Here is a 5,904-nt window from a genome sequence, read left to right as displayed (position 1 = left end):
AACTGTAATGTTGCTACTGTTATGAATCATAATGTAAATATCTGATATGCAGGATGGTCTTAGGCGACCCCTGTGAAAGGGTCGTTCGACCGCTAAAGGGTTCGCGACCCACAGGTTGAGAACCGCTGTGCCCAGCTGGCGTGGCTCAGTGGTTGAGTGTCAACCTATGAATCGGGAGGTCACGGTTCCATTCCTGGTCATTAGCTTGTTGCCTGGGGTTGGGGGCTTGATCTCATGTGGGGGGTGCAGGAGGCGGCCAATCAGTAATTCCCTCTCATCATTGCTGTTTCTATCTCTCTCTCCCTCTCCCTTCCTCTCTGAAATCAATAAAAAATATATCTAAAAATACATTTTTAAAAATCATAAAAACTTTTAAAAAGTCTTTATATACCTTGTTTATATACACACTTCATTGAGGAACAACGAACACAGGGAAAAAGGAGAGAGATGGAATAGAAGCTATAAATACAAATTTTTAAAAGAATTAAAAAAGGTAAGTACTGAGAAAATAGCTGTTGTATATTCATACATAGAACCTAAAAGCAAATTTACAGTAAACTTGCAGGAGGAGGATGAAAACAGACTCTTAAATGAAAATCTTATTAATTTTAAATGTGCTGAATGGTTCACCTACCCCCAAAACTTTCGTTTCTGTGGGTTGAAAGGAAGGGGATGATGTGGTGGAGAGACTTGGTCCAGGAGCCTGAGCCTCCAAGCCTTTGGCCGTCACACATCTCAGCACAGAAGACAGTGCGCCCCCTCCTAACCCCCTCCCCCCCTCGCCACGGGGTTAATACCCAAACCAGACCAGATGCCCGCGTACACTGACCTCCCTTAACGATTCCTGCATCACCGGCTCCGAGTTACTACAGAGCCGGACCCGGACGGGACGCCGTGTCATTGACAAACTCCAGCCCGCGAGCTGTCAGTCACCTGCAGGCAGTGGCCCGCGAAGACCCTGAACCCTGACCTCTCGGTCGTTGATCTGACCACCAGCGACGACCCCCCCACGACCGACCCCAAAGACACCCCGTTCACAGACACCCAGGAGATCCCTCCGTGCTCCCCGCCCGGCGCTACCTTCACCGACTCACAGGGGCTGCCACCCACCCAGCAGCCGCCAGACACACCCACGCACGGACCGGACTCCCTCCGGGGCCCGCAGCGACCTCTGGAGGCCTCACTCACTTCCCTAAACTTCTCCCTTCTGGCCTCGGCTCCTGAATGTCCGGCGAAGGCGCGAGGGGTTTCTGCTGCGTTTCTATGGAGAACGGAATACGGGTTCCTGGCGTTTCCCTATGACGTAATGTACCCGCGCCGCCGTCGCCTCGGCACCCTGGGGGCCGCCATCTTTGCACACCTGACGTACAGGCTTTTGCTCAGCGGCCGGCCCGTCAGCCCTGCTAGGAATGTGGAGAGGTTTTCGGAGGCCTGAGGTCACAGAAGGCCCATGACGTGGCGGTAAATTCATTTGTTGGAGGGGACAGTGAACGAAGCCTATTTTCCAAAGGCCGGAGCCCATCAGGACCAAAAGGGCCCCGCGTACCTTCCGAGCGGCCGTTACGCCTCAGCTCGGTGCAAAAGGAAAATAACTTCTGGACACCTCAGCCACTAGCCTAATTGCGAAGAGATTTAGAGGCCGCATAAAAACGTAAGCTCGTTTGACGAAAAAGCCGGCGGGGCGCTAAAACCGCGTGGGGTTGGCGCCGGGAGGCAGGGGCGCTGTGGGCGCGGCCATCTTGGGGGAGTGCGGTGTCCGTACAGAGCGGAGGGCCTCGGGGCTCAGCGCGCAGCCGGCAGGTGGCGGTGCATGTGGAGGAGGAACCAGGTGTGGAAAGTAAGGCGGTCAGGGGGCCGGCGATCACAACGTGAGCAGAAAGCAAGGACGTGGAGGCTCTTTCCAGCCTCATTCTAACCGCCCGAGCACAGAACATGCTCCATACATCCTAAGCAGGCACCCAACTGCCTTGTCACCACAGATTAGTCTGTATTTTATGAACAGACTCTTACTGTATGAACTCTTTTTATCTGCCTTCTTTCACACGACATAATTTTTTTTATTATTGAATTTTTACAGAGACGAAGGGAGAGGGATAGAGAGTTAGAAACAACAATGAGAAACATCGATCAGCTGCCTCCTGCACACTCCCCACTGGGGATGTGCCTGCAACCAAGGTACATGCCTCTGACTGGAATCGAACCCAGGACCCTTCAGTCCGCAGGCGGAGGCTCTATCCACTGAGTCAAACCAGTTAGGGCCGTGGTCAGCAAACTGCGGCTCGCGAGCCACATGCGGCTCTTTGGCCCCTTGAGTGTGGCTCTTCCTAAGCCTTAGGAGTACCCTAATTAAGTTAATAACAATGTACCTACCTATATAGTTTAAGTTTAAAAAATTTGGCTCTCAAAGAAATTTCAATCGTTGTACTGTTGATATTTGGCTCTGTTGACTAATGAGTTTGCTGACCACCGGAGTCAGGGCAACATAATTGTTTTGAAGTATCCATAAGTTTGTTCCTCTTTTTGCTCAATATTCCACTGTACGGGTAGTCCAAAATGTGTTTAATTGTTTATCAGTGGGACTTTTAGGTTGCTTCCAGGTGGTTGTTTTTTGGATATTGCAAATGGAACTTCTAGGAACATGCAAAAAATAAAACGACCTCAAAGAACTGAATCTCCCACAGTCGTATGCACCTGTATCACCTCAGCAAGAGGTCTTTGCCAGCCATTTGCAGGCCTGATACCCATTTCTAGTGGCTGCAGCTCTGAGCTAGAATACTCCCTCCTCACCAGGAGGCACCCGAGATCCTGAGAAGGCGGTCTGTGGCACTGATATCAGGTTCATCTACTTCAGTGGTTCTCAACCTTGGCTGCACATTAGAATCACCTGGGAATCTTTTTAAAATCCTGATTTCTGGGCCTCATCCTCCGGAAATTCCGTTTCTTTGTTACTAATGTTGTGGCTTCACCCCATAACAAAGAAACAGAATTTCTGGAGGATGAGGCCCAGAAATCAGGATTTTAAAAAGATTCCCAGGTGATTCTAACGTGCAGCCAAGGTTGAGAACCACTGGCCTAGAATATGCCTTCCCTGGCCGCCTGTCTTGCTGGTTCTCACCTGGACAGGTTCCACTGTGGGTTTTGTCTTCCATTGTCCAGGGTTCTTCCCCTCATTTCAGCTTGAAGAATGTGTTTGGTTTGCTGGCTTGATACCCTGTTCATAGGAAATGACAGAAGACTGACACATGACATTGGGCTAGGAGGTCAAGATGGGAAAATGCTACATTTGAAGGATTCTACAGTTTCACATCTGCAAAGTGGAGGCTTTTCTCTCAGGAGAGGGAACATGATATACTCTTGTCTGGAGCCAGAGAGGGGTCTGAGAATCTATCACTTGAGAGCACTACAGAGACTCTGAAGCAGCTAGGAGGAGAGGCCACTGACCGGGGACCCTCTGAGTGACACAGGGGAGCTGTCCTCACCCACTGACAGGTGGCTGTAGTTCTCAACATCACGTCCCTGTACAGGTCCTAATCGGGTCCAGAAGCTGCCATTCCTCCCAGGTGAAGTCCAAAGCCACATCTTCAATTCCCGTATTAACATGGTCCTGTTTAATTGGAAGTGTTTCGCTTTTATTGACATACAGAAGGAATGTAAAGGAAGTCATTCTGCTTATTTTCACCATACAGGCTGCATCAGTACAAACAGTTTAAAAAGTAAAAAAAAAAAAATTAAAAATATTTGTAGGAATGAAGGAAAGTACTATTAGAATATTCTATTATAATTCAGTCTTCAACAAATTAGATATTTCTATAATGCACAGCCATTACATCCTGTAGCTAACCATCAATCATACATCTGTATATGTGCACCAATTGGCCAAACAGGATACATATGTGGGTGATATAAAGATTAATAAAACACAGTATCACAATTAATTAAGGGCCTTCCCAGGCTTGGTGGATCAGAATGGTGGCAGAGACAACAGTTATTCAAATACGACATGTTTAATAAGTGGGTTTAAAATGTTGTAAGGAATAAAATATTTTAATATGTCTAAAGAAAAGGAAACTAAAGAGACAATCAGGTGCATACACATGCACGTTAAAAGCACATTAGCCTGGCCCGCATGGCTCAGCGGTTGAGCGTCAACCTATAAACCAGGAAGTTACAGTTCGATGCCCAGTCAGGGCACGTGCCTAGGTTGCGGGCTCAATCCCCAGTGTGGAGCGTGCAGGGGGCAGCCGATCAATGATTCTCTCTCATCATTGATGTTTCTATCTCCTTCTCCCCCTCTCCCTTCTTTTCTGAAATCAATAAAAAAATATATATTTTAAAAAAGCACATTAGAGGTATTGAAAGGGATAATCAGTGCACTAGAAATTATCCAAAATAGTTGGGGTTCATTACTAGTTCAAAGCTAGAGATTAGCATCAGCCCAGAGAAGAGGCACAAAGGGCAGCGTCCAGCTGTCCTCCCCAAGGGCGTCATGGGCCTTGTTCCTCTCTCGGGCGGCACAGGCAGTAGGTGGGGAGTTCTGCCAACCGGGGAAGCCCACCTGAAACTGATGTCCAATCTTTATTGGGACTCAATCATGTGATCCCGGTAGGACACCCCTGTGCCTTAATCCCCAGCCCCTCCAATTTCCATGTGATACCATGTGATCCATAGCCCCCACCTTAAATCACATTAAATCACATTGGGGCGTGTAGCTTTTACCTTTATCTTTTGATTTCAATCTCTTTCCTTTCTATGATAAATGTAACCCTGAGCACAGCAAGTTTGCTGAGAGTCCTCCTCACATATTATCAACCCTGAGGGAACCTGCAATACAGTAGGGAACGTCCTTGTTTGCTAATATATACATAATGTATAAATATTAAGTATATGCATATATGTTGCCTTTACTTATTAAAAAATTACCTATTTCATTCATGGATACATTTTAAAGATAAGATTCCAATGATTATTATTATTATATGTATCTCATATATGGTAAGAGTCAAATGATTACATATATACATATATTTAAATGAATAACTGATTATGAACTAATTCTCTAGGTCCTTTTCCTCCCCCAGAGTATAGCGCATGAGGTTGAAAGTTCCAAACTTCTTCCTGGCGGGGCTCAGTGGTTGAGTGTTGACCTGTGAACCAGGAGGTCACGGTTCGATTCCCCGGTCAGGGCACATGCCCAGATTTCAGGCTCAGTCCCCAGTGTGGGGCGTGCAGGAGGCAGCCAATCAGTGATTCTCTCCCATCATTGATGTTTCTCTCTCTTTCTCCCTCTCCCTTCCTCTCTGAAATCAATAAAAATATATTTTTTAAAAAGTTCCAAGCTTCTAATTATAGCTTGGTCTTTCTTGTAACCAGCCCCCATCAAGGAATCACCTTATTAGAACAAAAGCAGCTCTATCACCCCCATCATTCAGGAAGTAAAACTATACATATATAGTACTATATATGTAGATATATAAATATATTTAAGTAAATAAAATTATATATATATATATACATATATATGTGTATATATGTGTATGTGTGTGTGTGTGTGTGTGTGTGTGTGTATATATATATATATATATATATAAAATGAACTTAGACTTACTTGAAAGACTGAAGGGAAAGTAACGTTCATCGGGTCTGTCCCAGCAGCACAGGGGTCCTGGGCCTCCATAGCTTCAGCCTCTCAACCACAGACACACATGGGCCTCCCCAGATATTGACCATATCCCCCTATAGTCAGACCTGGAAAAGATACCACTGTTTACTGATGACGTGTGAGCTCCAGTAGTTAGCCCGATATAAATTTCCAAACTTGAATGGCATTTATTGACAAATACCACGGACAAATATGGGCTGAATTGTGTTCCCCAAAATCCATATGTGCAAGTCATAACTTCCAGT

General features: G+C 46.2%; 1 protein-coding gene and 1 long non-coding RNA gene across 3 annotated transcripts in view; both read right to left on the bottom strand.

Moving 5' to 3' along the window:
- The window catches only part of LOC102423260 (zinc finger protein 432), a 53,182-nt gene extending 51,744 nt beyond the window's left edge, over positions 1 to 1,438 (bottom strand). The window contains exon 1 of the mRNA XM_023747328.1: positions 1,111 to 1,438. The gene's annotated coding sequence lies outside the window, so the exon portion shown is untranslated. The remainder of the gene's footprint in view (positions 1 to 1,110) is intronic.
- A 1,924-nt stretch (positions 1,439 to 3,362) lies between these two features.
- Positions 3,363 to 5,904, bottom strand: part of LOC111824048 — a 3,765-nt gene continuing 1,223 nt past the window's right edge. Inside the window, exons 2-3 of one of the 2 annotated variants that reach the window (XR_002827150.1) lie at positions 5,606 to 5,745; positions 3,363 to 3,604 (exon numbers count right to left, since the gene is read on the bottom strand). This is a non-coding gene — a long non-coding RNA (uncharacterized LOC111824048). The remainder of the gene's footprint in view (positions 3,605 to 5,605; positions 5,746 to 5,904) is intronic. The other variant, XR_002827149.1, reaches the window with a different exon arrangement.

The sequence above is a fragment of the Myotis lucifugus genome, unplaced genomic scaffold, assembly GCF_000147115.1.
Source record: "Myotis lucifugus unplaced genomic scaffold, Myoluc2.0 scaffold_839, whole genome shotgun sequence".
Taxonomy (NCBI): Eukaryota; Metazoa; Chordata; class Mammalia; order Chiroptera; family Vespertilionidae; genus Myotis; species Myotis lucifugus.
The sequence above is the reverse complement of the archived record's forward strand: the minus strand, read 5'-3'. Positions and strand labels throughout refer to the sequence as shown.